This window comes from Cyprinus carpio, chromosome A21 (genome assembly GCF_018340385.1).
Source record: "Cyprinus carpio isolate SPL01 chromosome A21, ASM1834038v1, whole genome shotgun sequence".
Lineage (NCBI taxonomy): Eukaryota > Metazoa > Chordata > Actinopteri > Cypriniformes > Cyprinidae > Cyprinus > Cyprinus carpio.
Window position 1 is genome coordinate 5,650,748 of NC_056592.1, and position 11,463 is coordinate 5,662,210.

Sequence of the window (11,463 nt, forward strand, 5' to 3'; positions counted from 1 at the left end):
TAACTTGCTGTTATGCAATGTGAAGCTCTTCAGTGTTCAGATCAACAAATTTGGAGTTAGCCAGACTTTTCAGTAACAGCATACAATCTGAATCAGTTTGCATCTTAATACTAGTTCACAATGTCCCAACAATCTCCAACAACCATTGAAAGTTGGTGTTTCTTGGAGACACAATGTGAATTAACCTTTATTATCACCGAGAAGCACCAACTCGGACCCAATTTTTTTTATAATTCGCACACACACACACATGCACGTACAAATATGTAGGTTTAGTTTACCTTGAAGTAAAATAATTAAAACCAAATAAACTAATTAATAAATAAAAATGAATAAAAACTACATTAAAACAAATTTAACATTAGTATTACACTTTATTAAAATGACAAAACTCAGCACACCTAGGCCTTTTTTTCTTCTGTTTTTCATTATCAGTATTTTTTGTCAAGCACCCTTGCTTTTTTTTTAGTGATGTGCACGCTTTTATATTCAGTTTTTGCTAAAACTTTAACTAAAATTAAAGTGACAATATAAAAAAAAAATATATATAACTCACAATAATAACACAAACTATAATAGTGTTTCTGTGTTCCTAAAGGATCACTGCTTGGGAAGAAATGTTCATTCCTCAGAATGTTTGTTTGCCTGGGGAAAGCATGCTGCTGGCTGACCTTATTAGGCATCTGTTTTATGCACGTACCTGTATGAGATTCCTGCTGCAGTCAGCAGCCTTGCAGCTGGTCCAGGGACGGTGGAGTCGTCAGCTCGCGGCTGTTTTTATAGGGTCATTCATCTATCCCGGGCACAGTGCACAAATTTAGAAAGGGCATTGGAGATTGTTACTGCTGAGCAAGAACTGCATGCAAAGACCAAGAATGAGAATGAAAGAAAAGATTCTAAATAAGAAGTGTGTTTTATTAGTGTGTGTCTGAATCAAATATGTGATGTAGGCTAACCCACTCGGCAGTCAGCCCCATGTCTTTGACCGAAAGAGGTCATGAAACGTAAAGATGTGTACTGTATAATGCTGAGGTATATGAAACTTTGAAATCACATGGGGAAACAGAGGTGGGTGAGTTCCCATTTATATACGTATGAGACAAATGAACTCCCTCCAGCATATCCGAGTCATCTGTAATCCATTCAAACTATAGGATATGAGTTTTATGTAGAGTACAAAAAAGGCACCATTTTTGTAGTTTTAATAGTGCATGAAAGCAAATACAGTATTGCTTAAGGGAGAGTGGGGTAAGATCTGTCAGTGGTAAGCTCTGCTGCACAGTCAATATATGTCATGTGACCATATACAGTATTTTTACTGAGCTCATCATAGCTGTCTGTGATTGTGAGATGCAAATGTGATTTTTATTTATTTATGAATAAATTGATAGAATTAATTAATGTATGTATGTTTGTATGACACAGGGCAGATTTAATACAGTAAACTAAAAAAAAAAAAAAAAAATTACTTTAAAATAAACATCAAATAAAATAAAATACAAAAGAAAAATAATTTCTGGTATTTTTAGTTCAACTATTTAGTTCATCTTGATGTAGTAAAACTAAAAATAAACAGAAATAAAAAAATTAACAAATTATGTAAACATTTAAAACAAAAATAACAAAAACAAAAAAAAAAAAAAAAATAAAAAAAAAAAAAAAATCTAAAATAAAAAAAACTATAACAATCTATAGTTACCCACTTAAAATAAAACAACAAAATCAAATCAATATATGTATATGTGTTTGTGTGTGTGTGTGTGTGAATTATTTATTATTTTGTAAATTGCTGTTAGCTAAAATAAATTTTTAAAAAAATTCATAAAACTCAAAAAACTGAAATTAAATGCTAAAAATTTATACATTTAAACATTTAAATTTTTTTTTTTTTTTTTTTTTATGTTCATACATTTATTTTTAAATTCATAAAGTGTCATTGTATTCCTATCTAATACCATGGTACTGCCACAGTACTCTTTGTAAAGGTTGTGTGAAATCTTAGAGGCATAGAGGAAAATGAAATTGCAGCTACATCAGTAAATTTGAGTCCAGAAGTAATGCAGAAGAGCTCTTGGTTACATTTGCAATGCTTTCTGTACTGCTGAACATCTAGTGTTTGGTTTTCTTTTATCTCCTCTACATAAAACTACTTTTAAGTTGTAATTACGGTGTATTTCATTTGCACAGCTGAAGAGAATTCTGTCTGTTTGTTTGTAAGTCTGTTCTGTGCATCCTGAACTTGTGATTGAAAAAACAGGCCACAACTGGATGGTGCTATGAGCTACGGTCACTATGTGATGTCTTCGTGACATCATCACTCTCATTGTTTCCAAGGCAACACGGCCAGCTGTGACGCAGGTGATTTAATACTGTCTGCGGTCATATAAGCTAACGTTTACTCACTGCAGAAGAAGCTTTGAAATGTTAGATGCGTCGTCATCTCTGCCTCATGTAGTGACAAACATGCTCACCACTGCAGCATGTTCAAGAGCGCTCAGATAGCATGCATTTGCATAGTAAACATACAAATGCATCAGTATTACAATAGACAGCATTGCTCGGCTACATGCACTGTAAGATGCCGCATCATAACTGACCCGTACACAAGGAGTCAACTGCATGTGTGCATGCGTGTCACTCTTCATCTGTGGGAATGTGATGATGGCTGCTCTTGATACTGTGCACCATGAAGCTTGTGGTTGTCTGAGCACAGCAGCAATTGCTATATAAATTACCTAATGACGGATCAGATCAGATATTCAAGGCAGTGTCTCTCAACTGGTCTGATCTGAAGGTTGTAAAGAGCAAATATAGGTAATAAAATGCAATTACCCATATAATTGAGCATAGTTAAATAAATCATTTAAAGGAATAGTTTACCCAAAAATGAAAATTTGCTGATAATTTTCTAAACCTCAGGCTATCCAAGATATAAATAAGTTTGTTTCTTCAACAGAACATATTTGGAGAAATGTAGCATTGCATTACCTGCTCCCCAATGGATCCTCTGAAGTGAATGGGTGCCGTCAGAATGAGAGTCTGATAAAAACATCACAATAATCCTCAAGTATTGACTCAAGTGAAACAAAAAGCTGCATTTTTGTAATAAACAAAGCCATCATTTAGACTTTTTTAACATCAAACCACTGTTTCTGGCTAAAATACAAGTCCTACTGTATATTCCATGCTATTGCTTACTCCAGTGAAAAAGGTCTTCTCATCTGAATCAGGAGAGAAATATGCACAAATCAAACACTTTTTACAAGCCAAAACAGTCCAAAACGGTTCTAAACAAATATGTCGGTGGATTATGATGTGAGAGGACAACAGCAGACTTTTGCATTGGATGAAACGTTATTATAGATTATGGACTCATATTTTGGCCAGAAGCGATAGTTTAGAGTTAAAATGTCTTGATGGATTTGTTTCATACTGGAGTGGTGTGGATTAGTGTGATGTTTTTATCAGCTGTTTGGACTCTCACTCTGTCGGCACCCATTCACTGCAGAAGATCCATTGATGATGTAATGCTAAATTTCTTCAGAAACTGAAAATATGAGCCAGATCATTTTGTAATGAGAATAAAAATGTTTAGCCTACAATGATCTATATTCAAACTAATAATAGAAGCTGCAGAGAGCATTAAAACATCAAACTACTGCTAGACAATGGCAGTAGTGTTTTTGGTTGATTTGACTTGAATTTGATAATTGAAACCGATTTAAACATGTATAATCTGGGACCTGAAACAAAACCAGTTGAGAACCACTGATTCCACACTATAGATTTATTTATATAAAAGTTATCAAAAGTGGTTGTCATCCCTAATGCAATCCTAATTGCTTCCACTCCAGTTCAGAACCATAGTGGACCTGGTTGGTATTTGCCCTATATTTCCCCTTTTTTTGACTGCTCCAGGTGTGTGTTCACGGTATGTGTGTTCAGATGGGTTAAATGCAGAGCACAAATTCTGAGTATGGGACACCATACTTTGCTACACGTCATGTAACGCCGCTTTCACTTATGTAATTTTGTGTCCACTATGTGCCAGTATATGTGTGTGTGAGTGTGTCTGAGATCTGACCAGATTTATGACTCCTGCTGTCTCTCCCAGTGAGATATTCCCATAGAATGCATAATGAACTCCTTATTTTATTTATAGAGCCGTGGGGGCAAGAATGCACAGAGGGCCAGAAATAGACATTGTGTATGTATGTATTAATGTGGTACTTGATGATTTATTTGTTTAGAATCATATTTCATTCTGCTTATCAGAATATCACCTACTACAGTGATAATTATGCATCTGTGCTGTATGTCACCTTACAGTTAACTTGTGGAATATGCAGTATATATGCAATTACTTTTACGTTTTGTGACCGTGATATGTCATAAGTGGTGACGTTGCAAAGGTAGCAAGCAGTCAATTCAGCCTTGAAAAATCATCACATAATATTTAAAAAATATTCTAATGTTTAAAATAGTACACTACTGTGCTGAAGTTTAGAATCAGTAAGATTTTTTAAAATAATATTTATTTATTATTATTATTATTATATTTATTCTATTCAACAAATATTAATTAAATTGATTAAAAGTGACAGAAAAATAAAAAATGAAAGAAGAAAAGGAGGGCTGACAGTAAAGACTTGTTATAATATAATAAAATAAACACTTTTCTTTTGAACTTTATATTCATTAAAGGATACAGAAAACTGTATCACTGGTTCACAAAATATTAAGTAGCAAAAACACTTCAATATTGATAGTAATAAGAAATGTTTCAGCATATTAGAATAATTTCTGAAGAATCTTGTAACACTGAAGACTGGAGTAATGATGCTGAAAATTCAGCTTTACATCAGAGTAATAAATTACATTTTAATATATATTAAAATAGAGAACAGTTCTTTTAAATTGTAATATTTCACAGTTTTAATGTTTTTACTGCATTTATTATTGATCTAATAATTCCAGCCTTGATGAGCAAAAACATTTTAAAAATCTCATACATCCTGTATATTTAAAGAAGTAAAGTGATTATAGAATATTGTAAAGTTGTATCCGCCCCCATATATTTACTATGGATTGCCATCTATATTCTGCTGTTGTGTTAATGTTTCCACTATTAGTGTTTCCTTGTTCTGTAATGCAGGCCTTGTTGCTTTGATTTGAACATCTTGCAGCATGAATAATGAACTTTTGTGGCAGTTAACACTGCAGGACCTCTCCTGTCCAGTAGGGGCCAGTGTTTTGATTGAGATTGAGCTGCGGTTCTCAGTGTTTCTTCCCAGCACGAGGCCACGGCCTGTTCGCACAGCCCCGTCTCTCGCTCTCATTGGCTAGATAGGGTCTGGCTCACCTAATCCCTGCTGGATCTGCTGTACCCAGAGAATGAAAAGACATGGATTAGGTAACATGAAGCAGGTGATGTTAAAAAGCTTTGTGAGCAAGAAATGAGAGCAATAGGAGAAATTTCTCAAGGTATATTCAACCCCGCCCACTCTTCACTAGCCACCAGGATCATTAGAGTAGTGACTGACAGCTGCACTGACCTCTCCCGGCTCTGTGTCTCCTTTTGTCATTCTTTCTGATGTTGACAAATGACTCTTCCATCTCCTGTTACCTGGTGACAGCTGCCAGCAGCCCCATGTGGGCTTTTACCTCATTTGCTCTGCATTGAGTCTACATGTACACCTGCTTAGGTTTAACAGCAAAGCGATGGACAATAATCTTAGTTAAACTGTCAGTAATGGCATTTGGATGTGCTGATTTCTTAAGAAGGTAGTAAGTGTGGCTTGAAAAACTATTTCTAGTCCCTTAGGTTAGGGGTTTTAAGTTTGAATATATACAAAAATCAACTATACTATAACAAATAACAATGTGAATTTAAATAAAATTATATTTATTTGTTATATTTATAATTAATATTTAAAACAATATCTCAATTATGAAAAAATGTACATTAAAGTGTATTAAAATGAGTATACTATAACAAATAACATTCAATGGAATTTATATAAAAAGATTTAATTATAAAATTATTCATTTTATTTATAATTAACATTTAAAACAATGTCTTAAGTATGATTTAAAAAAAATAAAGTATATTTTAAGATATAGTGAAATGAATATTATTGCCATACTTTTTAAATATTACTTAGAATATAATAAAAAAAAATTATATATTCACATGGATGTTATGTTATTTTGTTACATCACAGTTTAAATAAATTATTAAATTATATTATTATGCGCCCATGTGAAATGTTATGTCAATTATTATTATTATTATTATTTACATTTTTTTTTTTTTTTACTTTTTAAGTATTATATTTAAAACAATATCAAAAGTTTGGTAATTATTAATTATTTACAGTATATTTTGTAATATATTCTTCTTATTATTATTACCATGCTTTCTATATTACTTTAAATAATAATAATAATATATTTTACATAAATTCACACTTATTGTGTTGCTATATTGTATAATGAAATTCTATTTTATTATTCTAGTCTGTTACAGGCATGTGAGTCTTTATACTTGTTTATTTTCAATAACAAAATAGTGATTATAAGCTCTTTAAAATCCTTGTGATCATGCCGATGCCTCTGTTGACTCCAGAAGGTTAATGCTGTCTTAATATGGGTGAAAATTGTAGGTGGAGCATATCAAACTATGGAAAAACTGACAATAATCTGTTGAACATTGCCAGTGAATGTTCTGGTCAAATTGATTTTAGCATCTAGATTTGTTTAGTGGCTATTTAACTCCTTGTTCGTATTTCCTGAAATCCATCTGGCCAGGTTTTCACTCCAAGTATAATGCAAACAGAAATGCTCAATCTAAACTAAACAGACTGTGCATTCATAAATTAGTATCTACATGCATTTGATTAACCGGACACCATAAGCCTGTACCCTGATCCGTTTTTGCTTACGTTCCACCCTCTGCTCTGATTTTTTTGTGGTAAAGTCAGTTTTTTTTATGAGTTCCCAGTAGGGGAAGGTTGTAAAGATTGTTTTATTTGGGTTTCCCGAATCTCTGATGTGATACTTTTAGACTAATTAATTCCCAAAGCCGTAGCATGCCTGAATTTCCCAGTGGAGCACAGCAGAAAGTTTTAGATCACTAAAATATTTGCAGCATTATGAGGAACAACTTTTAATCACCCCCCTCTGATAGTCTGTTAAGACTGCAATTTACATTAAAATGTACATTTACAATTTACATATATTTATTTTCGTATATTATATCATTATATAATATTATTCCTTCATAATGAATAAATACATTTTACTTTAATATAGAATAGCCTTTTTTACCCTTTATTGTCTGTGTTCATGCCACTTCCTGTGATGTCATTAGAATTCCTTGATAGTTTCCTGTGTCATACGCTGCATGAGTGTGACCTCAGCAAACACCAGCGTCAGGCACAGATCACACAGCTGTGTGAGACTTCATTTCCAGCACTAGCTCAGTTGGCATGACTTTGACCAACAGCATTGTTTTCTGTTTGAGTGTGGAAATGAATTGGCTGAGCTTCGAATACTGAATTGAGTTGAATTACAATGTTGTGTGTGTGAGAGAGACAAGTGTGTGGCTGTTATCTGGAGTTGTTATATATCGGCATGTATATAGGTGTGCAGCTCATGCATTGAGGCTGCAAGTCTTGCTGTTTTAAATGTGAACTTGATTTATCACCTACTACTCTTTTATCTAAATAAAAGAGGAAAAGAAAGATGTTAAAAAGATGGAATAAGGGGAAGAGGGGGACTACTTCTATTCCCAGTACTCTTTATCTCTTTCTCTGTCACCCTAAAACTAGTAACAAACTCAAAAAGATCCTACATAAGAAGCAAAAGTGTCAAATGTAAAATGACCAAACACAGTTGGCTTTGTTTTTAGGTGCCATTTATCTGACATCAATTGCCACAATTATTATTAGTAGTAAATGTATAGACGAATTTTGTGATGCGCAGAATTAAATTTTTTTAGGTTTTTATCTAATTTAATATCTATTTAATTCACAAAAATATATATTAATGCATACTAATATATATCAAATTATTCTATTGTAAAATGATTTTATATTTAATTTGTATTATACTATAAATAAAAAAAATTCTGCTCACTGAATTGTTGAGATTTATATATATATATATATATATATATATATATATATATATATATATATATATATATATATATTATATATATATATATATTAGTTAAATCAAATATTGAAATATTAATGATTCCTAATATATATAATTATTTTATCGTAAGAATGATTTTGCGTGTGTGTGTGTGTGTGTGTGTGTGTGTAATAAGTACTATGTTATCTACTGTACATGCTGTGTGTCATATGTTTTTCTTTTATATTATAACATAAATAAAAGTGTAATATGTTAATGTTTATCAAATATAAAATAGTTTAAACTACTTCATTTTATGGGAATATTTTTATGTATTTATTATTTATTTTAGATTTTTTTAATTATTATTTTCCCCACACAGTACATGAGTCTGTTTATTTCACAGTAAAATATTAATGTATACTTACATACAACATTTTTTTATTGTAAATTCCTACTTTTTTATCCCTCAGACAAAACACTTAATCTTTTTAAGTTTTGATTTGTTGACCTGACTAACTTTACCAAAACCCACAATTAAGCCTAGTTTCTTCTCAAAGTGTTAGCTGTATCAATCTAGTACCTTAAATATGTAAATGTGACTTTAAACCCTGTGCGTGTGTGTGTGTGTTTCTGTACTCACTCCTGGATGTTGCCATTGAGATTTCAATGTGATTTCTGGAGAGTTTTGTTCAGTATATGCGTGCAGTGTATGCATCAGTTTGTGAGTGCTGCAGCATGAGGTACAACTACCCTGAAAGCTGCTCTGCGGTGGTTCTGGAGTTTGATCCTGTGCTAAAGTTCCATCCATCATCATACGGCACACTGCACAGTCATAGACAGAGTATGAGTTGTGAGGATTTGTTGTCTAGGACTTTCTGGAGTGTGACGGTGCTGTCGGTACCCGGGTGACAGACTTCTGATCCCGTGGGTCTGATGCTGCTCCGATGATAACCTTCGCTCTGACTGACTGGAAATTGGACACATCAGTCCTGCTCAAACACATGAGTGTTTGTGCCTTTGACTCTGGTCCATCTGATATAGCCTACAGCTTCCTGAGGAGCTTATGTGATCGCCAAGTCAAAAACCATAGAAGACATAAATAATTTCAACATTTTTATTTTATCATCACATCTTTGAAAGTATACACTCAAGCTGTCTACAAGGCGAAACGAATCTCTTACTTACATCGTATCTCTGCAGTTTGTTATTTATAATGTTAGATGAATTTGAGATTAAAGAAGGCTTCCAGAGTTAACAAAATTCATTCAGTGAGTGCAGCGTGAACTCTGGTGTTTTCAGCACTGACTGATCTGAATGCCTCTGATTGGTCAATGCATTTATAAGCTCACCAGAAACATGTGTAATTGGTTACAATTCTCAGTGCTGCAAAAAACAACACGTAAAAGGAAATGTGATGCAAGGTAAGCGGATGTTTTCATTAATTTCAACATTTTATTTTAATCGTGACATCCCTAATTTAGTTTAATTATGCAGAGACGTTTCATTTCAGAGACATTTGCATTATCTTGAATTTGTGAGGCATGTTGTTCATTTTTGGCGACATTTTTGCCACAAGCCACAGATATTTTTCAACCCTGATTTTAATATTTTCAATTGACCTTCTTTATTTTCCTTTGCTCTCCCTTTTTGAACATTTGGTTACATTGATCGATTTTTTTTTTTTCTAATTATTATTTTTATTTCGCAGATCCATTTAATCGACCAAAGTGACTGTAATGACATATATAATGTTACAAAAAAGATAATATTTAAAATAAATTTCATAAAAAAAATCCAAAATATTAAGTGTTTTTTACCAAAATATTAACCAGCACAACTCTTTTTAACATTGATAATAAAAAATACTTCTTCTTGAGCAGCAAATCAGCATATAAGAATGATTTCTGGATCATATTTTAAAAAAAAATACTTTTTTAAATGCATTTTTTTATCAAATAAATTCAGGCTTGGTGAGCAAAAGAGACTTATTTCAATAACTTTAAAAAATCTTACCGACCCCAAAGTTTATTTAGTCTCTTTTAAACACGCAATCTCTCTCTTAAGTGAAATATTGTAATGTGAGATGGATGGTTTGTTTCAGGGCTGTCATGACCTATCACCTTTCATCTCGACCTGTAACCTCAGAATGACCCCTCTGTTTGGTCATAAGTAATTCCAGATTCACCCTCAACCCTCAGCCTCTCTTGATAAAAGTTTGTTAAAGTAAAATTGCTTCTCAATCACAGTCAGCACTTTCCACAGTTGTCATTGTACTTGCAGACTGATTGGAAATGCTTTGAATATTTCTCTCTCAGCATGATGAAATTACCAGGGATGGAGGACGCAGCGTTAACGGTCCCCTCCATGAGATATTTCCTTTTTGATGTGCTTTGTGCCGAGGCAGGTCTCTGCTGCAGATATGCTTCATCCTAAATTGTTTTTCAGTGTTGGTTCTTAAGTGGTGCGAGGAGGATTCCTGCTGCTGCTGTTCTTGCTTTACTGTTAAGTGGGAGGGTTGAGATTGCTCCCTAATTTCTTCACCGTTGAGTTTTATTTGAATATCTGCCATGAAAGCTTTATTGATTTCTTTATTTTCCTCTCACACATTTTGTCTTTGTTGTTCTGTTTGGTAGTATTTTTCCTCCACACATCCCCAGTCACCCCGTCTGACTTTTCCTCTGCCGTTTTACAAGTATATTGGAGAAACTCTGTAGTTCTTGTGCTTTATCAAATCCATCAACTTGAAAAGTGGTCTGAGTCAGCGTTATACTAGACTGCAGTGTGCTCTTATTTATATAAGTGTGTGTGGAGGTGTAGATGTTGTGTGAGACAGGGAAAATACATTGATTGAAGGAAAGAACAGTTTGAACTTATTACAGCCCTAGTGTCTGAAACACAAACACTTTACAGCTCTGAATGTTCTGAAGCACATTACATTCATTTTTTTTAGCCACACACTCACTAAAATCTGTTTGTGTGTGTGTGTGTTAGTTTAGCAGCAGAGATTGTCCTCATAAGTTATAATTGACAAAATGTTTGTTTTTATTTATTTCATTTAACTGCTAATATAATATATATATATATATATATATATATATATATATATATATATATATATATATATATATATGTTTTTAATATATTACAGTATTTTAGATTAGAAATGTTACCTAAAAAACAACACACAAAAAAAAAAACAAAAACACACACACACACACACACACACAGTGGAGATCAAAATTCTAAAGCATTTTTCATATATTAATTGTATTCTAAAGCACAGGGTATTAAAAAAAACATGAATGAGATATTTGAAAA